We start from the raw sequence: 25,290 nt of genomic DNA on the forward strand, positions 1-25,290 counted from the left end.
CAAGGGGGTATTTTCTGGAATGATGAGAAACAGTGGTTTCTCCTGGGAAGCAAATGTACCATTATGGACTTATTAGGTCCTTGATTAGATCCACAGCTGATAAGTGAGTAGACTTTTCAAGAGAAAATATTGCAGTTTGTTTCAATCTCCCTCACTCAGCCATTGGATTGTGGAAAAGGAAGTAAATGAAATAGAACGAAGGGAAATATGCATGCAATTAAAAAAAGTGGTTGTAAAATTTATTAATCAGTTTTTTTTAATAAATTGCCATTAACTGTTCAGGCATTAAATGGTAAGGCTATAATAATTTGTTTTGTTTGTTTCTTGTTTTTTTTCCCCAAACCCTAAGCTTCTTTTCATTGACAATTCTCTGACTGAACTGCCAAGACTCAAAAGAGTTAAACATTCAGAGCGATAATTAATTAATTAAGCGGTCCTAGAAAGTTAACCTCTCAAGTTTCCTTCCTGAAATTCATGTTTATCTGATTTGCTTTAATAAGCGACTTGCTATTGAACTAGTTTTACATACTTTAATTTGAAGATAATTACAGTACTATAATTCACATTTCAGATGCACATTAACTTTTCAAAATATATCAAGCCAGATACCTTTACCTAGCATTGTGCTTATTTTTTAGTAAAGTGTAATCTGAATAATAATCGACTGGCTATAGTAATATCTTTTAAGTCGTCCTATTAAGAGGCATTTATTTGATTTTAATTGTAGAACCATTGGTCATATTGAGTTCATTTCCTGTTCATGTTGATTTCATGGGTCTCTCCATTAGTATTCAATTGCACAGTAATTAGTCATTAGTTCACCGTGATGTCTTCAAGCATGTGTACACTTATATTCTCATTTTCCACTCAGTTTCTGCAGTCATATTTGAATTCTCTATTTCTGAAGGAAAGGAAGGTCACGATAAGGAAGACGAAGTGCTAGATCATGAATTTATTAGATTAAACATTTTGCCAAAAGGCCCCTAGTTGAGGCATGCAAAAACTGATGCATTATAAATGAAATAAGTGGCAGCTGCCTAACCACAATACTGAAGTTCCTGAGATGTCAAAAGCTGGGATCTGAAGCATTTGTGATCAGAGATGAAATAGAAGCTATTTAGTGAAACTTCAGAATGGCCCTTGAGCCCAGTGTACACCTGGCTAATTCTGATTAGAGCATCTTCAATTTCTGAAGAAAGGTCAAATTCCCAACTTATTACGAAGCTTCAATAATGTGCTGAATTTTGCTGTTTTAACCAACTGTTTGGCTTTTCAGATCTATTTTCCCTTATGAGCGAAAGTATTTTCTAAAAAATATATTGTCAATGGATTAATTAATTCCAAATGTGCTGTGTTTTTAGCTTGCATTTTATCTAAGGTATTCATTTAGCTCCCATGAAAAGTAAATATGTCATCTGTCATAGTCTGTCACAAGCTCATAATTTAAATCCATTAGAAAATTGTTCCTGCTTTTTATTTGAGCTGGCTTCACATTGTTGTCCTAATTAAATTGGAACCTTATATCATTTAAATGTTAGACTTGGAAATGAAATTATTTTTATTCAGGTGATAATGGCAGTCCTCATGGCAGAGCTCAAAAACATTGCTTTTAGACTAGTTGAGTCAATGTTCAAGAAGCCATCGTTGCTTGGTATAAGTTCCCATTGCATTTATTCCCTCTGTGAAATGAGAAGCAAGAGAAGTGGGGTCCCCAAGTTAAAGGATCTCTCTCCAAATAGATAAGTTCTACAGTAGCCTATTTCTATGTCCTTCCTTTTGTTTTGTGGTCCAAAGGCAAATGAATTCTTTTTTTAAAATTTATTTTATTATTTTTTAAAAATACATGACAATAGTGGAATGCATTACAATCCTTATTACACATATAGAGCACAGTTTTTCATATCTCTGTATATAAAGTATGTTCACGTCAATTTATGCCATTATACATGTACTTTTTTTTCATTACAATTTTAATACACGTATATACTACAATTTTTCATGATAAATGAATTCTTATAAATTGTCTAAAAAAGGTATTTTACACAATAGTTTACATAGATGCTCCTCAGACTTTAATGTGCAAATGAATTTCTTGATAAACTGCTGAGTCTGTCTCAGTAGGTCTGGGTGGCCTCAAGATTCTGCATGTCTCACAAGCTCCCAGGTGAAGCTAGTGTGGCTGGTCCATCTTTCACACTTTGTGTATCAAGATCAATCATCAATAAGAATTATTAAAAAATAATTTTCAGATTTTAGAACAAATATCCTGAGCTGTTATTTGGACTTAAGACTTTGCTAAGATGCTGTTTATTATTGTTAATTTTTAAGGTTCAAAATATATATTTTAATTCCTTTAGAAGAAACTTTCTTTCTTAAGAGGAAGATGTGTGCTTCAAACTCATACTTTTGACTTAAACATACTCATTGCACCATGTTTTTCCATATAGTAAATTTAATATGTGAAGTTAGCAGGAAATGTTACTTTAAAAAAAAAATTTTGTGGTGCTGGGTTTGAACCCAGGACCTTGTACATACATGCATCTTTTTTTAAATATATAAAATTAAATTATCTTCAATTTTGGTTAAATATCTAGGCTTAAGGAATTAATTTTCATCTCTAAATTTAGCAGTATGAATCTTCCCAAAGGATAATATCTGATAAGTTAATGATAATGGATGCCAATTTCAGAATCACAAGAAACTGTGGAAAGCCCCAGGTATTCAAGGTGGCTTAACATAAGTATCCACAGAATTTGTGTACCTGTGTGTTTGAGAGAGGAAGAGTATGGAGGGGGGATTTGGAAACTAAATTAGATTAACAGAACACAGTTTATTTCACTTCTGTGGGCATGGAGTCTGAAATTCTTGGTTTTTGTCGTTTCCTCTGCATGTAGTATCTGAATTGCTCTCTGAATTGAATTACAGTCTATAAACTTTCCCAAATTTATTTGAAGAACTCTTCAAATTTTCTCTAAATTTCTTAAGGCAGTTTTGAATAAGAATAATCATTACTCATTTGTGAAGTGGAACATTCTTGACCTTCCTATTTTATTCTCTCTCCCTCTTACTCTTCTTCTTTTCCTCCTTTTAATTTTTCTTTCCCCTCCCATGCGCGCGCGCGTGTGCGCGCGCGCACACACTCACACACACATATAAAGTTTATTTGTTCTTATTAGTTATACATGACAGCAGAATGTATTTTGACATATTATACATATAAGGAGTATAACTTCTCATTCTTCTGGTTGTACACTATGTAGAATTACATTGGTCCTGTAATCATACATGCACATAGTAGAATGAATCAGACATTACTATCCTTTCTTTCCTGTTCTTTTTCTTTTCTTCCTTGTCCTTTTCTCCATTATTTCCTTTCTCTTTCTTTTATTATTTGTCTGTTGAATGAAAAATAAAATTGTATCATTACAGGGAGATAAGAAAAAAAATCCAATTAAAACTTATTTTTCACCTTTTTTTTTCTTATAGCATGAAACCAAAGGAAATAATTTGTAAATTTCACATATATCCTAGAAAGCTGGTTCACATCCGTGATTCTTTTCCTAATTACTGAGCCAAATTTTGAAGGAAATATTTTTTCAAATTTGATTTAATACTATTGTGATGATTAGGTACAGTGCGTTTTAAAACTCAAATAAGACTAATGAAACTCACCAAATGGATTACAAAAAGAGAAAAAAACCCCAAAACCACAACAAAATACTTGAATCATCTCAGACTTTAGTGCCTGAGAAGGCTTTAAGTAAATAGTGTATAATTTTTTTCTTTAATATAAGCCAAGTGGTATGGTGGCAAAAATAAAGCGTCCCCCACCCCCCTGCAAAATCAACTAGGACTTCATTCATCCATCTTCTCTTCTTCCCACCTTTGCTATTCTTTCTGTTCTGATCCTTGGGTTTGTTGTTTGTTTATAGCTGTTATGTGAGAATGCTGATGACTTCTAACTCAGAGTGTCCATTCAAATTAAGTAAGCTAATATAGTCCTCCCAAACATGCATATTAACCAGTAGTTTTGGATTTTTTGGCTCTGGAATTTTAGCAGAGAGGGAAAAAATATCTAAATCTAAATCAATCAATCAATCAATCCTCAAATGACTCATGGGAGAGGACATACAGAAAAAAATTATAAACGTAATATGGGCTATGGAGAAAAATAAGGCAAAAAAAGAAGTGGCTAGGGAAGGCTAGGGCAAGAGGTACAAGGATGGTCATTTAAATAAGGTCATCCTGAGAGAGGGCATGTGAACAAAAGCCTCCCAGGAAGGAGTGCTCTGTATAGATGGAATAGCAAAGGTAGGAGCCCTAACCCAGGATGATGCCTCCCATTTATTTAAAAAAACTGCAGAGAGGCCAGTATTATTGGAGAGGACCCAGTAAGCAGAAGATTAGAGGAAGATAAAGTCAAGGAGACAACTAACTGTAAGGCCAGATCACACAGGACCTTTTGGGTTATTGTTAGTACACTGGTTTTTATCATGAATGTGCTGGGAATCTACTGGAGGTATTGAGCAGATGGTGTGTTCTAGCATCTGTTTGTGAAGGAACTCCAATTTTGCAGTTTGGTGTCCATGAAGGGGTAAGAGGTACTCAGATTCTGCATTTTCTCTGCACGTCGAGCTGACAAGACTTGCTCTTGGATTGCATGTGGAATGTGAGAAAAGGAGTCAAGAAAGACTCAGAATATTTTTGTCCTAAAAAATCTGGAAAGAGTGAGTTGCTCTTTGCTAAGCTGGAGCAGGTATGGGGAGGCAGGAGATCCAACTTGAGTTAAGGTGGTTGGTTTAGAATTTCCACTGCAGCTCTGAGCTGGGGGGTTTGGCAAGTGCATTGGTTGGGGGCTCAGTGGAGAGATCCTGGCTGAGTGGGGGAAACCAGGAAGTCACCAGTACTCATGAAAAGAGATGTTTCCATGGGGATATGGAAATGAGAACACTTGTTACATAATAGGTGCTCAACAAACACGAATTGCCCTTCCTTTCTCTATATTTTTCACCTTCTAATTGATAGTCTCATGCCAGTTTTTATTTATAACTAGATAAATATTGGGTCCCAGTGGCAAATTATTTGTTATATGCATACAGTTGTGTGTTTCCTTAATTTCCTCTAAAGATTTGTCATCCTGTATCATTTGGCTACAGGCTCTGATTCTTGATTTAATATAGTTTTAGAGCATACCTACTCTTGAACTAAGTCATAGTTTTACAATTCTTCCTTTCTGGTGAGTACACCATAATACTTATCTTCACAAGTGTTTGTTAATAGACGGTCTGGATTTTGGGGTACTATCATGTAACCAAGTGGAATAAACTTTGGAATGGACCTTTAGGCTTTTACTTTTGAAGAACATTTAACCTCATGCTCATAGGCTCATAACCAATATCCAGATGCTTAAATAAACACTGAGAAAATGTGCATAGATTACAAAATATGCTTCATATTATGTACAGTATTGACATGTGCAACTGATATTTGAAAGATTTTCTAATGTGCTGATTAAAATAGCAACTGATGAAATACTAGACCTCTGGAGATTCTTTACCTATTGGATCATTAGAAATGTAATAAAAAAAAGTCAATTTTGTTTCTCTGTCTGTTGACCTTGTTTTTCTATGTGGCATTTGGTTGCTCCATGACCCAGTGGATCCATAAGATAATTTTGTTTTCATTTTTTTTTGACTTCAGAGCTTTTGTGATCAGTGTGTCCCTTTATCCATCCTTTCCATGTGGCTTACTCCCAGCTCCCTAGTTCAGAAGTAACACAAAGGTAGGGGTGTCATGATTATTTGCTAATGAAGCACTTTGGCTGAAAATTTGCCCTCAGGAAAGCAGAGCGCACTGATTAGAAACATGTGTTTTTGATGAACTCTTTTGTTGAGTGAATCTAATTTCTCCATAATGAACATCTATACATACTGGTTTATTTCTCCCACAAGAAATTGTGTTGATTTTCCAGTCCTATACTGATGTATAGAGCACTACTTGAAAGTCTAATATGCAGTCATGTGGTTCTAGTAATCATTTAGGATTTTAGAAAAAACCAAAGAATACTAGAGAAAAATCCTTTGCTGAAAGATACTGTAGGATTATATCATATTTGTCAAGTTTTATTTAAAATAATTTTAGGGCATCTTCTGACACCAATCAAATTAATTTTATCTAGAATTCTATTTCTCATAATAGGAAGTTTCTAGGAAAAACAAAAACTGCCCACCTTTCATTACAACCTCTTTCTAGTCAGAATAGGCTAATGGTTATAAGGGAAAGTCTAAATTCTCCATGACATAACACATCAAGTTGTGTTTCTCCTTGACACACTTCCCTTAGGACAGGGGGCAGTGTTTCAATTTACATGGACATCCAGTGGACCATCACACCCTATCTCCTGAAGACTGAGTGTTCTTGGCTGGATCTTCTCTATTGAGAGAGAGGGGACGCAATGCTAGGGAAATAGTATGGAGGATTGGTAGTTCTTAGAGACCAGGTTTAGAAATTGCATCTATCACTTCCGTTTCTCCAGGTATCTAGCTGACTAACTAGAACTCAGTCATATTCCTCTACCTAACTGCAGGGAGAGCTCTGAGGAGTGGGTTAGCTGAGTGCCAAGAAGAGGTGAATCCAGACATGTCTGAGTCTTAGCAATCTGCTGTAGACCCTGTTGAATTGGAAACCCAGCATACTCAGAGTAGTGGACCCCTGTCATCTTGCTGTTTCTTTCATGATACTGTTTTCCTCACCTCCTTTTCACTCCTAGCATTTACCAAACTGTGGGAACTATAAGATGGGGGGAAATGCACACCAAACAAGAATTGATGAAGTAAGTAAAATTAATTTTGCTACTTAAGGAAATATTTATCATTAACATGCATTGGCCTCTTTTATTATTTGCTTTGAACATTAACCTTGTTTTCCTGCATCAAAAGCTGACTTCTATTAAAAATGAGTTTTCAGTACGCATGCGAGCTTGTGGAATACTGAGAAGGATATTCTGGCATAGTATTCTCTTGTGTGGCTGTGTAATAGCAGTCCTAGAATTAACATTTACTGAACAGCTACTATGTAGGAACCCTGCTAAACCCTTTAGGAATATTAGTCTATGAACATTAGTCTCCTAAAAAGAACTGTACAATCCTATGAGTTGGGATTGCCCCTGTTTGGAAAGAAAGATTCCTTTGATTAAAATGCAAAACTCTTTGATACTAAAGCCTATACACTTTCCACATCAGGTGGTTCTGAATGACCCCTCACCCCCCACCCCATGCCTACTGCACTTCCCCTCAACTTTCTTAAAGGCTGCAGGTCCTTTCCAAAGCTTAACATGTTTGACCACGTAGACCAAAGTAATTGGTTATCAAAACAATTGAATCTATTGTGAGTATAGACAGAGGTTGAGTCTGTAACCAAAACAGTGTACTCAAACAAGGGATTAGAAACAGTTTTAAAAAATATCTGGAAGTCATATAAATGTGGAAAGAGATCACATAATTATTTATAGAGATGAATAAGAAAATCAAGTTAGTGCTGTTTCCCTGAATAGTGTATTCTTTTTCCAATCTATCTTTCTTTCTTTTCTTTTTTTTTCCCTCCTCTTTTTCTCATTCATGTTCTTTATCACTCACTGCTGACAAAGGAAACCAAAAGAAAAAAAGGAAAGAATAGAAAAGATTACTTTTTTCTTTATGGTGGACTCCAAATAAAATGGACATGGTATTAACTCCTATAATGATTTGCTCTTTGCTTCCATCTGCATATCTGATCTAATTATACTAATAAAAGAAGAAGGCAAAGGGAGAATTATACTAACAAGTGAAGTTTTTAACTTGCACAGGAAACATTTATTCCCTCCGCCCTCCGCTCTCCTTTAAATGGCTCTCTTGCATCCCTTGATGCACAGCAGGGGGAGTGGCATTCGCCACCCCATGGCAAAATGGATCTATGTGCCTCTGTACATAAAATTGGTCCATGTGTGATTTAGCTTTGAGTTGTGTTGTGTTTCTTATACTAATATAATATTGTTCTAGTGCTTGCCCCTGATTAAAGAAATAACATAAATAAATAATTTATAATTTAATTAATAAGGTATAATATGCAAAGCACAGTAATTTCAAACAGCTTGTAATGTCTCTAATGTACTTTCAATTTTTTATTTTACATAAGGGCTATATTCATTATGTGGTTATGATAAACATACTAATGAATTTTATTACAGGAACAAATTTAAACATGTAAATGAGATCAAATAGTATTAAAATGCAAACGATGGTGAAACTTATTACAAACTAACCTTGCCAACATACATGGAGTGATGTCATTTTAAAACTTTGCAAGTTGTAGCCCTTAAACAAAGGCATTGCCTTTTAAAATGTCCCTGAACATAAGAATTTGTGAACAGAATGCTATATTCTCATATGAACTCCCCAACCAAAAAAAAAAAAAAAAGTTAACAAGAATCTAGGGTTTGCATGTAACTTTGGATGACAATTAAAATCCCTTTTCTTGTTCCAGTGAACAGTAATCTGTGCATAATTACATTCAAATGAGATATTAGCATTTTTTGTGCTTACTCTTTGTTAATTGCAGAGTTCACTCACCATGGTGATGCTTTTGATGGAATCAGGCAACCTTATTGACCTGATGCCGTAAGGCGTGTTGGAAAATTCTGCTGTATTCTTCATTTTTTTTTTTATTTTGGCATTTTGAGGAGTCCTGCTGCTTTTATTACATTCCTGACACTTTTGTTAATAAATCATTGCAAAGTTAATGAAAATTGCATTCAGGCATATCCAAAATAATTGTGTCCTTTGTCATGCTAATAAATTGAAAGATGTTGATCCAATGGGCGAATGCATGCCCATTATGGAGAAGTTGGTGATATGGGTGCCTGTTGCACTCACACTTTCTCTTTGGCATATCATCCCATGTAAAATGTGAAAAAGGAAAACAAACCTCAATATGTTTTATTTCATATTTTATACAGTGAGCCTTTAATTAAGTCAGCAAATGGGTGAATTATATCTACATGGAAAGATAGAAGTGTTTGTATTATGATTTATGAAAGGTTGTTAATATCAATAGGAATCAGCAACAGTCTAATATCAGACTCATAAAAATATGAAAACCATGTTTGACTGACCTTTCTCTCATGCCTGGGGATTTTCTGCATTTATATATGACCCACTTGATTTAAAAATCACAATGTTAACAACCCCACATTCATTTCCCAAGGCTGCTTCTGTACTAATTTAGAAGGAAAGTGAAGAAATGTGACTTTTTATTAAAAAAAATTTTTTTTTGTCTTTTTGGCAAGCATCAGATATTTTCATTCACTATGCTTTAAGTGTACAAGGATGTCAGTGAGTGTGTTTGGGAGATAAAAACACTTGTCACATTCACATGATCTGTGAAGCAGGTTCTGGGTGAAGAAGGGGATTCAGTTCAGAAAAATTTAAGCATATAATTTAAGCATATATATATATATACATACACATATACACACACACACATATATATATATATATATATATATATATATATATATATTTGTTTTCAAATTTATCTCAAGGAAGAACTCCAAGTAATTGTTGTCTTGGGGAGTTCTTAATTTATGCACTAGCCCATCATGCTGATTTTAGGTAGGTATTTATTCTGCTATTCAATCAAAAAGCATAGTTTCCATAACAACTGCCACATCAGATGAAACGTACAGCTTGGCATTTGAAATACAGGACTTCTTAGGAGATATGCTTCCTGACATATTGTGTTGAACTTGTGTTCCTTTCATTCTCTTTTAAGCTAGCAAGATCTGTGTTTCTATAAAGGACCATCGCAGTTTTGCATAATTATTACAATCCATCTGCACATTTCCAGGATTTATATTAAAGTAATTAAAGCCATTTTGTATTAGTGGGTGCTGTGTGGAACCGGCTTGGAAGCAGGATTCTAAAAGTTCCCACTTGCCTGCTTGCTGTGCTGTAATTTGGAGAACAGAATGTTCCGTAAATGAGGTTTGGGAATACTACATTTTTTTCCCTTTCTTTCCTTTCTTTGCAAAGTAACTTTTTTTTTTCCTCCAGTGGAAAATGGAATAAAAGGTTCACCTAGGGACTGGAATTAATGTAGTCCTTCTGCCTAGGGTTAAAAAAGAGCAAAATCACAGCTAGTAACATTGTGCAAACCCTAATATATTTAGCTTTTTTTTTATGGAGAAATAATAAGGCTGTGTTTCTAAGGCAACTTTCTTCCAAAGAGCAGCAAGCAATTTAATTTATATCCTCATTTTCCCTCACAGTATTTGTTCAAGGTAAATGAGGGCTGATATTATTAACCCCATTTTATGGATGGGATGATTGAGGCAGACAGATAATGTCTTACATAGCAGATAATGAGGCAGGTTATGTTGTACAGGGCAGTGGGGAGACACATTATGTCAGCAGTAATAGCTAATACCTGTTAGAATAAACCCACAGAAAGAACTAGCTGAAAGTGCAAAACAGGTTGCTGAGAAAAATCATGCAAGTTCCACGAACTTTCAAAGGAACAGTTTGGTACAAACCACCACTTCTGACCTATATGAATCCTAGGCATGCTTAGTTTGATTCTTAGTGTTCAGGGTCTGTCTCAAAAGAATCTGCAATCTTCTGGGTGATCCATAGTAGAAGCCCAGAGGAGACCATATCATCCAATAAAGAAGATAGCATTCTTAACAAAAAGGGTTAATGCATATTTAAAAAAAAATCTTGGTGTAATTAAGTTGTCTCTTGATTGGAGAGAAATTCTTACTTTGGCTCAGTGGAGTGTTCTTTTTTAGTGTTTTCTCTACTACAAGGGGATTGAATGAGTGAAGGTGCTGAGCACTTTCTCTCCTGAGCCACTTATCTGCCAGACCATTGTTGTCATCTTCCTAACAAATGGTTATTAACTGGTCTTTCTATGATCCCATCATATACCTATAAGGCTAGATGATGATGAACATTCTTTGTCACAAATAGTAGCATTCACAAAATTTATGGGACATGGAATCCTGGCTTCTGCTGTAATAATGGAGCTGAGATGTTAGGGTGTCCTGAAGCACAAGGTTAAAAGTGCGTGGTCTTGATGAGGAGTAGAGGTTATGCACACAAGCTTTGAAATCAGATAACCTGCCTAATGTGCCAAATAACTGATGCATGCTTTGAAGCAGTTACTTAGTAGAGCTCAGCTTTAGTTCCTTCTCTAGAAAATGAGAATGAAAAGAACTTGCTCATAGGGTTGGAAGGTGCTTAGCACACTCCTAGCACATTGTGAAGATTCAAGAGATGGGAGCTTCTAGGTTCATCATTATCCTTTATACATGTTTGAAAGGCTGGTTCACATTATCTAGCTTGCTAGTTTTCTTTTAGCTAGTCTATCTCTTAGAGGTTTGTTTTCATTGTGTTTAGTTCTATTTTTGTCTTGTTGGTGTTTAAAACGAACTAGTTTTGAGCAAGGAAGAACTTGGGTTTGACATCACTAGGACTGTTATATATATAAAACTTTCCCTCCAATTTTGGTTTCTATTCACATCACATGCCACTAAATTTCTGCTACTGAAAAGGCATATTGGAGGCATCTAAGATGGGGAATTGGGCAGAAGCAAGTGAACATCTCCCCCAAACAACCAGAAATTAGCCCAGGGAGAGTTCTCAAAGCTTGAAAGGAGAAACTTAGGGAAAGAGGAGTTAAAATACATTCTGCAAGTAGCTATTGAAATTATGTAACCTTATGCTCACGGATGGTACATTTTGAAACTAAAGAAGTTTTAACTTTATTTTATGGATTTTAGATCCAAATTAAGTTTGCAATTGACATTGAGCAGGATTAGGGGTCTTTTTAAATGGGATGGGGGTTGAGTGGGATAGAACCTGCAGGAATGAGGGTAAGAAAAAAAGGAGACATATGTGGTGCGTAAAACACTTTTGTTACCTTCAAGCTGGTTCCTGAGGTAGACTGACAGGCTGATTGGATGACTGGCTTACCCTTATTCTGTTTCTGATACTCTCAACAGTTTGTCCATTGATTATAATCAGATAGTTCTAGAATAATCCATGAAGGAGTTTATACAGCCAGTCCTAGTGAATATTACTCAAAACAGATCTATCCACAAGCTCATAATGTAGTACAAACAAAAGCTTTGCAAAAGTTGAGATGAGAATTGAAGGAATTTTTCTTGCATGAATGTGCTGGAATAAAAAGAATGCTTGCATTCTATTTGGTAATGTAGAAAATAAGTTGCCTTGTACAACCTCCCTTTCTGCTTTTTTCTTTATATATATATATATATAATATTTATACATGTTTTACTCATCCAGAACTGCCACTTTGGAATGATTGAATTGTTTGATGCTTCTGTGCCTTCGAACAAGTTTTATAGCTTATGATCTACTTTATGGTGTGCTAGTGAGACTGCTATTTTCTTGCATGTAAAATCATAAAAATCCAAATTAATTTTGGATAAATAGAACCACTGAATAACACAAATTCTAATATATGAGGTTTTCAAAATCTTAGTGAATATTTTTTAATCATCTAATAATTTTCTGTTTCTAAAACTACTTGAAGCCTCTGTACTTCAGACTGAGGTCATTCAGGGTTTAGCTTTATAAAGGACCAGAGTTACACTAGAAAAATATTAAACACATGAAGCTTATTTTGAGTAGTTGCAAATATTATCTGACTGCAGCTGGAAGGCCTGGGTTGCAATCTCTTTTCTGCTGCCAATTATTAGATTTCACCTTTTGCAAGTGACTTAGCCTCTTTACTCCTCAGTTTTTTCACTTGGGAAAATACAGAAATAATATGCAAAATATTCGCCATTTCAAAATTCATTCATAATTTATCTGGAGCATCATATGTGATGAACACTTTATAACACATTTAGGCCTCAGAACCATATAAGCAAGCGGTTCTAGGGCAAAAACTCCAAGGGTTTCTGCTAATGGTCCTTGTAGGTCCTGTGAGATGCAGGAGGATGTCCAAATAGGTGCAGAGCAAAGAATCCTTGGGAAGGAGTTGTTGGCATTTGACCAATGGTCCTTTTTTGCAGTGTTCAGTAGAGACTCTAGAACTGTCATTCAGCCTGGTACTTTCCTGTTACTTGAGGTTCATACCTGTGAAACTGCATGTCTATTCAATATTCTCTTGCTCTAAGATTATCTGTAACTTTGAAAACAAGTATCTAATGAGTAGGGTTTTGGTCTCTTGTTTGTTTTTGTGAACTGACCTTTGACCAATGACTATAAATAAAGATATGCCTATGTGAAACAACTGAAGAGGCATTAAGTTAAAGATGTTGTTATAAATACCATGCTATAAATTGTGAAAGGGCTTTGAGAAACATTCTGAACTTTTGACTGAAATTCTATAGCTGATATTAGGTGATAGATTGGAGATTTACAAGACATTTCAGAAGATTTTTGATAATTGGAATACATATTTTACAGCGTGTCCCTAATATCAATAGGGTAACTCAATAATTGACATATATTTTTTTCATATATCAACATTGTATCAGTGACTGGGCAGTGTTTAATGTATTCCTTTTTGCTCATTTCTATGAGTTTCCGATGGTTTTCTTTGATCTGACACTTCACAGAAAACCCTAAAACGCCAAGACTTGTGTAATTCATATATCATGGGTGACAGTTCCTTGGACAACATATCATGTCCAACTCTCTATTAGATCTGCTATAATCTGTGGGCCTGGTGATGAATGGAGAGAAGATGCCCTATCACAGAGCTCCATTGCCGTCTATCACCTGGGAATGTTGCAGAGACACTAATAAGAGGACAGTTTTCTGAAGGCCTAAAGTGGTATGAAAATCGTAAGTAACTGAATCAGTCTCTCAGCAGCCTCGGTCCAGAAGCTTTTGGGCCACCGTGTGCTCTGCCATGGGTTTTACCCTCCTTCTCTGTGAGGCTGAGACAGACTCCACTGCTGCCTGCACCCAAGCATCCAAGCCTATCTTTTTCTTAGTTCTTCTCTGGTGCTTTAGAAGAAACTTCAAGGTGTTGCATGTATTCCAGAAACCATTTCTCACCACCAAAGCAAACTAGTTAAATTTGCTTTCATCCATCAAAAGAGAAAATGGCTTAGTCTTGGTTGCTTGAGAGCTCTCTAATAGCAGTCTCGTTTCCTTTCTGTTATTTAAAATGCTTCTTTATTGTCAATGTACACATGAATTATCTGGGATCTTTTTCAAAATGCAGATTTTGATTCAGTAGATCTGGGGTGAGGCTTAAGATTTTGTGTATCTATTAAGCTGTATTCTCTTAGTCACACATTAAAAAGCAAAGTTCCTGGCAAGTTATGTATCTGAAGATAGACTGTGGCTGCTCTGAGTTCAAGACAGAAGCTCAAGGTTGTTCAGGTTCTGGGTAGAAACTCATTGCCATAGTAGGTGTCTTAATTCCGTTATTGACTACTGAAACTCATTATTGATTTAATCAGCCTTAAAGGGTCAGACTTTATCCATGAATGAACATCCTGAACCCTGAGCTACAATGGTAGATAAAACAATCAAGGGGCCAGGTGCCATGGTGCTGCCTATAATCCCAGAAGGGGCAGGAGGATCACAAGTTCAAAGGCAGCCTCAGCAAAAAGCAAGGCAGTAAGAACTCCTTGGCTTCTATCCTTAGGCCCAAAATTATTTAATAAAATAAAATACAAAATAGGGCTGGAAATGTGGCTCAGTGGTTGAGTGCCCCTGAGTTCAATTTCCAGTACCCACTCAGCCTCCCCTTCCACCCCCCAAAAAAAGCAGGAGGATTAATTTCACCCCTTCTGTATTGACCCTCCACGAGGGGAGCTTGTATTTCTGGCCCTGAGCCAGCTGATCTCATCCACAGCTTAAGCAGATAGTTCCTTCCAGTAATAAATACTGTCTTGGAGCTGAGGCAACTTTGATTTAATTTGCCTCAAACCATCCCTCTGGCCACGGTTTTGCAGGTTCCTAAGGGAAAGTCCCACCTTCTCAGGCGTGCTGTGCTCCTCTTTCCCCTAGTGTCCTCTCCATCCTCATATGCTACGGGCCAGTGGGTTAGAACAAGAGGGGCGAGTGAGATGGGCATTGTTGAGGTGCATGGGCTTAGATTAGGGAGAGGGGACCAAGAGGTCTGTCAGAGGACAAACAGCAAGGACTGGTGGAGAGCAGACAGTTAAGAAACACAGGAAAATGTTTTTCTGTGGATTAAGGATATTTCAAACCGCTCATGATGTGTATACTTTCTCATGGAATTTAAAGGCTGTAGGCAGCAGAAATGCAAGAGCTTCAAAGCTCATGGAGGAAAGGAGCCTGGCATATTCTCTGTGTTTACTAGAGGTCACAAAACAGCAACTGAAGTCACAGGATCCCTTCTAAGTGGTGGTTATATGGAATATGGAAATGACTTCAATAACTGGAATGTGTGGCTAGAGGAAGGTATTCGTTGGTGGTGCCTATGAAGTCCAGTATATAGGCTGGGTCTTAGACCTTTTTTTTTTTTACTACTTCCAGGCCTGGAATTCATAAGCTCCCTCAATTTCAAAACATCCTTAAACCTCCTGCAATTATATCTGGCATTTTGCATTTTCTACCCCTGGGATAAGTTCTCTCCCTCTTCTTTTTTATCAGAATATCAAAGTTGTAATCTATAAAAGGTTCAACAAAAACTAGTCTAAGTGGCTATAAAAGAAGGATATTTTGACAATACACTGTGATGTTTAGTGCATTATTCTGTACTGTGAACTTAATGAGAACATGCTTTGTAATAAATTAGAAGATAGAACCCAGTTCCTCCAATAGCAAGAACCAAGTCTGACACTGGATTGCTTGCTTGGGATGAACTATCAGAACTAAAGAGAATTCCAGAGGTGAGACTGAAGAGGGAGAATGTCCATCTAATAAAAGTCATGCCTAGAGCAGTTTAAATGCCTCACCCAGTGTATCCTGCTGAGCTGGAACTGTCTTCTAGCATCCCGTTGTGCTTCCCCTAATGTTCTAATTCACCTGTTAGATGAGTTAGAACATCTACCTCCTTCAAAGATGTGCTCCAGCCCCCTTCCTCTATTTCAATTCCACATCTCCCATAATGTCCCTGAATGCTCCTGATGCCCCTGAGTGCTCCCAATCCTTGGCATCTACCCTTAGGTCCAAAATTACTTAAGTGATTTTTAGTATTTTTTTTTCTTATTTCATTTAACATTCCCGGAGTTAAAAAATAGTTCTCCATTTCCAGGATCCCTCTTGTTTTGGTCTTTTAGTGAGAACTCCATCCTGCTATTTTGCAATACCATAAGAATATAGCAGGCTCTATTCCCTGCCTGAAACTCAGTGGCATGCATTCTATCCATGCCTGCATGTTCTCCAGTCCCATCTGGGTCCACGCAGTTGCATTATGAACTCTGACATCCATGTCATGTCATGTTTATCCAACTGTTTTACTACTAGTCAAAATCAGAAGTTCTTTTTTCCTCCCCAATTCTCCCAGCAGGGCCTTCCCAGCACAGAGAAAATGAAGCTGTCGGCCATCAGTTTATACATCATCACCAACAACAAACATGCCAGGATCAGAACCTGTATTTTGTTATCTGACCATTGTGGATGGCAGGGAGAAAAGACAGCTTGCTTTTCATTAGCTGAGCTGACCCCAGCCCTGGGAGCTGTGGGACGAATATGCATTTTGACTGGAAGTAAACTGAGGAAACATGACATGGAGCCAGGGAGGGATTGTAGATCTGTCCCAGGGGTGTGATTTTTTTTTTTTTTTTTAACAGACTGACTTTTGGCATTTGAGCAAAATCTCAACAACTCTCTGGATAGAATTTTCATAACTGTCCACTTGGCAGAGCTGATGTGTGTCTGGAAATAACCCTGCTCTACTTTATGTTACATGCTCTGGTTTTTGTATATAACTGGTCTTGTTTCCTGGTGCCTGGAAATGTGGACTTTCCCCCCTCCTTCCACGTTTACTCCTTTTGCATCTGTGGCCTTTCATGCTGTGGTCGGCACAAGAGGTGTGTGACAAATGTCCTCCAAATGGAATTGAGTGTTTGGGGGTGGGAGCTGCCTATTACTTGCTATGTGACAGAGGAAAAAGGAGCAGGCTTTGGGAGCAACGGGTCTCAGTGTCAATCTGGCAATGCTACTTACTGATTTAATCGCAACGTCTTCATCTTTATCATGGGCATAAGAAAACATTCCTCTTAGAGATGTTAGCAGTGAATTACGTGGCGTGTGAAATGCTGGCATGTGGTAAGTTCTTGATGCAGGTTAATTTCCTTTCCTCTTTTGGTTCCTTCTTCCCTTGGGTATAAATGCTAAGTTGCTAGAAATATAGAGCAAACTCGATACAACTTTTACATGATTCGTATGGCCTTTCTTTTGAATTTTCTGTGTGATAAAGAGTGAAGAATAATGACATTGGAATCATATAGACATAAAACTCTTTCTCCTGTTTATAGAGCGCTCAGCTGAAACAAGGGTCTTGACATGAGCACTGCCTGAAGTCTCTCTCAGTTATGTACCTAGCTCTCTGTCTGTAGACAGCTATTTCCTGTTTTTCTGTTGTGTTTGTACTTAAAAGTAATATTGTGGCTCTCAGAAAAGATGGACAAAAGAGCTTTCTTGAATATAATACTGGGGAGGTATTGGGAGAGGGAGACATGGAAACAGAGGACTGGGGTTCAGGGAAGCTGGAGGGGCGAGGCCTGCCTTCTTTTTCCATGGTCTGGGTGCCACTATGGCTGCTTTCTCTTGGCCAGGGTTTTCAGGGTTAAGAGTCAAATCTCTCCTTCTCTTCTTCTTTAGAACCACAGTAAAGGCACCAAGAGGGTCTTGCTCCCTCTGGCCCAGAATAAAATGAAAGAACAAAGGAAACCTGATTCCATGCTTGGAAATCTAATTTTCTTTATTGGGTCCATTTTTAAAATCCTAGAGTAGGAGATTCTTCTGGACTCCAGGGCATTTCATTTGGACTTTGGCTTAAGACCTGAGGTAGGCAATTGGAATGCTGCTGTAGGGACGTGGTACATGTGCTACGACGTGTATATTTGTATTGGAGGGGAAGATTAAAGAAATGCTTTTTACAAAGAAGGTTAAAACTTCTTCCAGTCATTGTAGTAAGGCAAAAATTTCCACGTAGAGACATTTTCAGTGAATTCCAGAATGTATTTGTCTATTGCTCACTCTTTGCAAGAAAACGAGAGCAGAGATTCCCTGCCTTCCTGGGTTTGGTGTTATGTTTAGGCAAAGCCAACTGACACAGGAAATAGCTGAAGATACAGATAGAAATAAAGTGCTCAATTGGCCATTATTAACCAGCCAAAGTCTCAACAGTCTGCAGTGTGGGGACAGTCAATGACCAGTGCTGATTAGATCAGCTGAAGAGAAGTTCTTGGAAGTAGATTTCATAAGAGGGTCTCCCTAACGGGGCGTACAAGATGGAGTGTCTATTTCCCTTTCAGATCTTCATATATATGCTAAGAATTGCACTTCTTCTCCGGTGCTGTATTCTCTCATGCCTATGTCTTTGCATAGGTGCTCTCTCTGCCTGGAAGATTTCCTGTTTTCATTTGTTCCTTTTCTTGTTCATTTATGCATAATCTGGTGGAATCCTACTTATTTTTCAAAACTCATTAGATGTTTTACCTTCTTCTTCAGGAAACCTTTCTGGAGAGCTGCACCTCTTCCCTCCCAGTTGCCCATAGACCCAGTAGGGTTCCTCCTCCACATTACATTAGTGCTTATGTATGTATGTACCTTACCTATAGTGCAATGAGGGCAACCAGACTCTGAGCTCCTTCAGTACAGTGACTTGCTTTGTCTCTGTGCCTCCTGCATTTACAAAGTTGCCAAACTATAGCTAACTCAAGAAAAGGTTTTTGAATGAGTAAAGGATAGAATACCCGAAAAAAAAAAAAAAATAGCTGTTGAGCCTCATGTTGTTCTGTTAGCTGCACATTCCTGGGAAGAAAATTTCTGTGGCAAGGAGTCCGATTTTAGATTCAGAATCTCTAATGCATATCTCATCCCTGAAAATTATGCCTTTGCCCAGCAGTGAGTCCTACACACTCAGAAGAGGAAACCTCTTAGCACTGGCCACAGGTGACTGCATGCCCCAGCTCTCCTGCTGGGAGCTGGAATGGCTCCACATTGCCTCCAGGAATGAGAATGCTGAGGCGGGCTTCTTCCAGGATGAATGAAGGGTCCTGGCAGTGCTCACTGAGCAAGCCTTGGGGTCCATTTGGAGGCTGACCTCCATGTGTTGTGCAGCACACGCTCTGCTGGGGAATGGGTGCTGGGTTTAGTGTTCCATTTTCCCTGCAAGAGATGCAGAGATGTGAGGCCAACCAGAGAGAGGTTAAAGAGATGTGGGAGCCTTACAGCTGGGGATCATTAACAACAATCAAGACCAACATAAAAAGGCAGCGGGACTTCCCTCCCTCTTGGCCTTGGAAGCCATCTGGATAGAGGAAATTTGGTTTCAACTCTGGTAAGGGAACTTTTTAGTACTCTGAAATTGTTTTTTTTTTTTTTTTTAGCTTCTTCATAGAAGTCCCTCAAAGCCCTAAAATCTGTCCCTCAAAACCTCTTACCAGAACAACTGTATATGTTATGGTATGGAGCACATAATGATCAACAGCATAAGCCATGCACCTACTCTCTGTTTTGGAAATACCTGTTAGGCCTGGGGGCTCTTTTTATACATTCTGAAAGCTATGACCCAGTTTAATCAGAACTAGGCAGTACTCTTTGACTACCACTCCCACATGCCTTTTCTTAGAGTTCACCACTTCCATAGCCTTTTTGGGGGGACAGATGGCCTCCTGAACCTGGGGCAGACCAGGGCTATGACAAGGTCTGACCAAGTCAATCAATCCTCCCCCCACCTTCACCCTGAGAACAGGAAACGGGAGTGGAGAATTTGCAGCATATGATGAACCTGTGAGATGATGGTTCAAGAGCATATGGATTTAGTGCACAGTCTGTTTTTCTGAACTCACCTGCTCACTGAAGTCATGAGGGCTTGGTAGTAAAGATCTGAGGGTGCAGCTGAGTAAAGGGGATGGTGCAAATGTGCATAGAGAAGTAAAAATGACAGCCATCAGGCCCTGAGGGATGGGAGAGTAAACTCAGTTCCTGCATGCTGCTTTCCACACCCAGTCCATCTCTACTATGGGTCCTGGCCTTGGGTATCCATGACATCATGGTGTCCTTATAATTTTCCTTTCACTAGCTTGAGAGGGTCTCTGTTCCTAGCAATGGAAATGCCCTGAACTTGTCCCTGTCAGGCTTTGCATGGCCTTGGCACTTCTATTGCTTTTTCTGGGCTAAAACACAGCAACAACAACCACCACAGTGCATTTAGGTGAAAGGGGACTGATCAATGACTGTCCTTGCCTTGTTAATAACTACAGTGGTTCATGGCCTTTAGAACCCACCAACTCTGTCTTAGTTCATTTAGAGACGGTCCTCTGCATTGTGCAGCAGTTGGAGTTTTAATGGTATTCTGCTGTGTAGGAGTCTGTAATCATTCTGGTGGTGTAGTGTTTTTGTTGAGGGGCCAGCAATGTGTTTCATGCTTCTCTTTATCTCCCCACATCACTCAGTTATTGGGCACTGTACAGGCAGCCAGCAGCTACTCTTGACGTGGGAAGGTAATGATGCTAACTCATGCTTGCCTCTTAGATATTGGTGAGTGAAGGAAACCACTCGATTCCATATGCTTTTGAAACCAGTGCTATACAATCAAGGGGGAGAAGCTCAGTTCCACCCACTCGTTTTGTCCTTGATACTCAGAGTGTCAGAGAGGCGAGTTTGATGACGGAGCTCCAGGACCAGGGAAGATTCTGTGGCCTGGAATTTTTTTTTCCCTTTTGATCCCAATTAAAATAGCTTTATAGTTTTTGAAATCCGATAATAAAAGAAATATAGATTTACCACACTTAGGGCCTTGGTTAACTGTTCTTGAATTCTGTACCTGCTATGATGCTCCTGGCTGCGTATTTTTTGTTGTTGTTGTTGTTGTTGTTTAATTATTCACGTCTCTGCTCAGATATGTCCCATCTGAGAGGGCACGAGCCAGCCTACGTAGAATAGCCTAGAAGCTGCTCTCCACCATCTTTCTCTGCTTTAATTTCCTTCACTGCACGAATCACCTAGGGGACTATCTATATTTTTCTTCTACCCCCAAAATTGTAGACAGGGATTTTGTTTTGTTTTAGGTCATATCTTAGGTGCCTAAAATTGTGCCAAGGACTTGGAACCAAAAATGAATGTGTAGAATGGTTATAAAAGCAAATTATAAAAATTTAAGCCCTTTATGAAGAATAAAATAGAATGTAACATATTACTCATATTTCCAGCACACAGAGATAAATGCAATTAACATTTTAATAGATAACGTTCTTGAAATATTTTGAAGGAGAGCACGCCATTTTTAGCTTGATTTTTTTCCTCATTACCATAAACATGACTATCTTTGAATTTAGGTTGGTAGTTCTCAGTTGTGATGGTGCAACAGGTGGAGAATGCTAAATCCCACATACCAAAGTTCTGCCCCAGACCAACTCCACTGGAGACTTCAAAGCTGTAGCCAATGTTCCGACATTTAGAAGTGATTTGGATACACAGCTAGAGTTGCAAATTACTGATCTACATTATTATTTTAAAGGCTGCACAGGAAAGAAGGTTTTTTCCCTTTTGCAAAGTTAATGGGCTTTTGCAGGAATCTTAGCCTATGACCAATGGAGCTAGATGTACCTACCTATCATTAAGTTGGGTTCATAATATGATGTTAACAGATACCTTCAGAGTACCTACTATGTATTTAATTATATGTGTATGTGTATATACACACACACATAGAGTGTTAAATCCTTTAATTTTTAAAATCCTTAATCCCTACAAGAACTGTATATTTGTCACATTTTTATAGCCATTTTACAGGTGAAGAAATTGAGGTCAACACACATACACATAAAAGAAATTGAGGTACAAATAGGCTGAGTAATTCTCCTAAGATTGAGATCACATGATCACACAGGTAGTCAAAAACAAAGCTGACCAGGCGTGGTGGCACACTAGTGTTATCCCAGCTACTCGGGAGACAGGAGGATCACAAGTAGAAAGCCAGCCTCAGCAAAAGCCAGGTGCTAAGCAATTTAGTGAGACCCTGTTTCTCAATAAAATTCAAAATAGGGCTGGGGATGTGGTTTAGTGGTCGAGTGCCTCTGAGTTTGATCCCCAGTACCAAAAATCAAACAAACAAAAAACAGATTCAAATGGATTCCAGAGTCCATTTTCCTACCTCTGGCACTGTGAAGACTTCCTAATATATATGTTATATGTGTGTATATCTATGTGTATGCATATATCTCTATCTCTATGTGTGTTAATAATTCACATTGACTTAGTTCTCCAGTGTGAAGATAACTTTCACTTAGGGAGGCAGGGTGGTGTAGTGAAAAGACTATTGCTCTGTCACTTTTGGAGACATTTAGCCATTATGTATTTAATGGTTGGCCGACTTTGGGCAAATTGTTTAACTTGTGTAGTTTAGCCATATCTGAAAAATGGGAACAGAAATGCCGACTGATCACCTGTGGAGAAGAGGCACCTGATTCATCTATCAGAGCGCCAGGCACAGGTAGATCCCGAATAAATGGCTGCTATTAGTGTCATCTTCACTTGGCTTGATCCTCACAGACACACTAGGAAGGACACAGTTTCGGAAAGGTGAGCCGTGTCGGACACAATGACTACCGTTTTGCCTAATTTCCTTCCACAGTGTAAGGTAACTTCACAGGTCTGAATCTGCTTTGACCCATAATCTGATGGGTGAATCCTCCACTACATCATGGAGCAAATGTCAAAAGTCCTTTCCTCCCCTCTGTCTGTAAGTTCTAGAGAAAAAGGCACACAGGGATAGAATGGGGGTAAGAAGATAGGTGGCATATCTGCCTTTTCTGGTTGTCTTTATTCTATTTTACTAGTGAGCGATTTAATTTTACTTGCAGAATAACAGAGATGTTAATTGTCATGTCAGAGCTTTTACATGACAAGATACAGTTAGTTATTGAATAGATAAGGACAATTTCAATGCAGTACAGTTATGGTTGAGGTAGCACAAGTGAACGGTGACATTTTTTATTTAACTCCCTATTACATTAAAAAATCAAGTCCTTATGCCTTTTCTTAAGAAATTATCAGCCATCAGTCTTTTGAACTGTGAGGCTTATGAGTTAAATGTGTCTCTGGAATAAGTATGAACAGCCCCATTATAAAGCGTCCGTGCCTATGAGTTTGCCAACTGTCTACTTTTGCTCAGGATGTTTAAGGTCTAAGGAGGAATGATAGGAGTGAGAATCGGGGGGAATGGCAGAGTGAGAAGCTCTGGGCACAGAGGGGAAGGAGGAGACTGAAAAAGGAGTTTTCCTCTGAGTGGGAGAGGGAAGGAGAAGGAGGAGAGAAGAACTGGGCTAAGACTGTGAAATGGCAGTTGATTTTTTTTCCCCCTGAGGATTCAGAACTTAGACCTTCCCATATCTGGCCAATTATTACATGAAGTTTAATCACATACCTGTCAGATTTTTTTTCGTACTGTCTTTATTCTCTTCCCTTCCATGTACCCCTCAGCACACTCTACTTGGGCCAGCAATAACCTACATGCATGCTTGGTTCTCATGCATGCTTTGCTGACCCCTAAGCATCTTTTGATGTATTACACTCTCCTAAAAAATGAAGAAACGTGTTCTTCCTTTGGCTTGTGACACCACACCTTCTGGTTTTCTTTATGAGTCTGGCTGCTACTCCTCAACAGCTTTTATCAGCTCACTCTTTTCAATATTTCACTATTTAAATGTCTGAGCATTTCAAAGCTTTGTTCTTGGCCCCTCTTCTCTTTGCACTCCATGCTTCTGTCTCAGGTGATTTAATTGATGTCCACACATTTATTTATGGATCACGTCAAGGATGACAATTGTGCATCTTTAGAATAGGCTTCCCTTTGGCCTCACGTGTAACATAGCCACCATGTTTCATTGGCAAATTCAACTTCTCCAAAACTACAAATTCTTCTTCTAGTTTCTGCACATCTCACCATTCATCTCCAAGTATTTATCATATTCTGATGATCTTATATCCTCAGTTTTTCTTGGCTTTGTCCATTTCTCCTCTTGAACAGTGCCATTGTACTACCTGAAGTTTCTATCATTTTTTCCCCCAACCACATGGCCTCTTGATACTCTGCCATCCTCTTCCAACCTTATTTTCATCTATTTTCTCTAAGTTAAAAGTCAAGATGTTTATTTCAGTCTCAAGCCCTGAATGATGGCATTTCCACCTCTCCTATCATTTGGCCATGTCCCCTGCTCACTCCTCAAGTCCCAGACCCATTAGCCTTGCATTCTCTCTCCTGGCTGGTGTTCACATACTCTGTTCCCTTCTCCTGGAATTCCCTATTTCCCGCCATATGTTGAGTTATTACCCTACTATCCTCCATCATCTGAAACTTATTACAAAGTGTGATTACATGGTTAACTAGGGGAATACTAGTTTATATTTATCATCCAAATACTTCAATAAATTCCATAAAAGTGGAGGCCCCTTCTCTGTTATTTTCTGGTTATGCCCTAGTACCCAGGACAGTTTTATCTATAGTAGGTACTCTGCACATATTGATTGAGAGAAAATAAGGAATTCACTTAGGGGTATAGAAAATTCAGCAGAGGGCGCTGGACATGGCTCAGTGTAGAGCTTTACCTAGCATGTGTGAGGCCCTGGGTTCAATCCCCAGCACGACAAAAGAAAAAAAAAAATTCAGAATAGAATCTGGACAGGACAAATATCATACTGCATTTTACTTCCATGTGTAACTAAAAAGAACTAATTAAACAAAGAAGAAAATATTCCATTTTAAAATATGAGATGCATGCTTTAAAGTTTTTTTTTTCTTTCTACAGTGGTCAGGCTATATTTTTCTTTGAATCAAATTATATCTACCTTGTAAAACAGGTGGGACAATGAGATATTGTCTTTGTTACAAAACTTTGATCGGAGGAGGGCAGTCGTTCTATATTTATGCTGAGAATATATGCCCAGTTGTATAAATGTTCTTTGGCTCTAAGGAAAATTCTATTAGGTTTTTCTTCTTCTTTTTTGAAAAAAGTGAGAAGGTTGAAAGATATTATATTCCCAATTGTTGAAGCATGTTTGTGTTTTAAACCCACATCTCTTTATGAATTTAATTTAATGATATATTGAAGATGGTTGAAGGGTATGA

The sequence above is a fragment of the Marmota flaviventris genome, chromosome 14, assembly GCF_047511675.1.
Source record: "Marmota flaviventris isolate mMarFla1 chromosome 14, mMarFla1.hap1, whole genome shotgun sequence".
In the NCBI taxonomy this organism is placed as follows: Eukaryota; Metazoa; Chordata; class Mammalia; order Rodentia; family Sciuridae; genus Marmota; species Marmota flaviventris.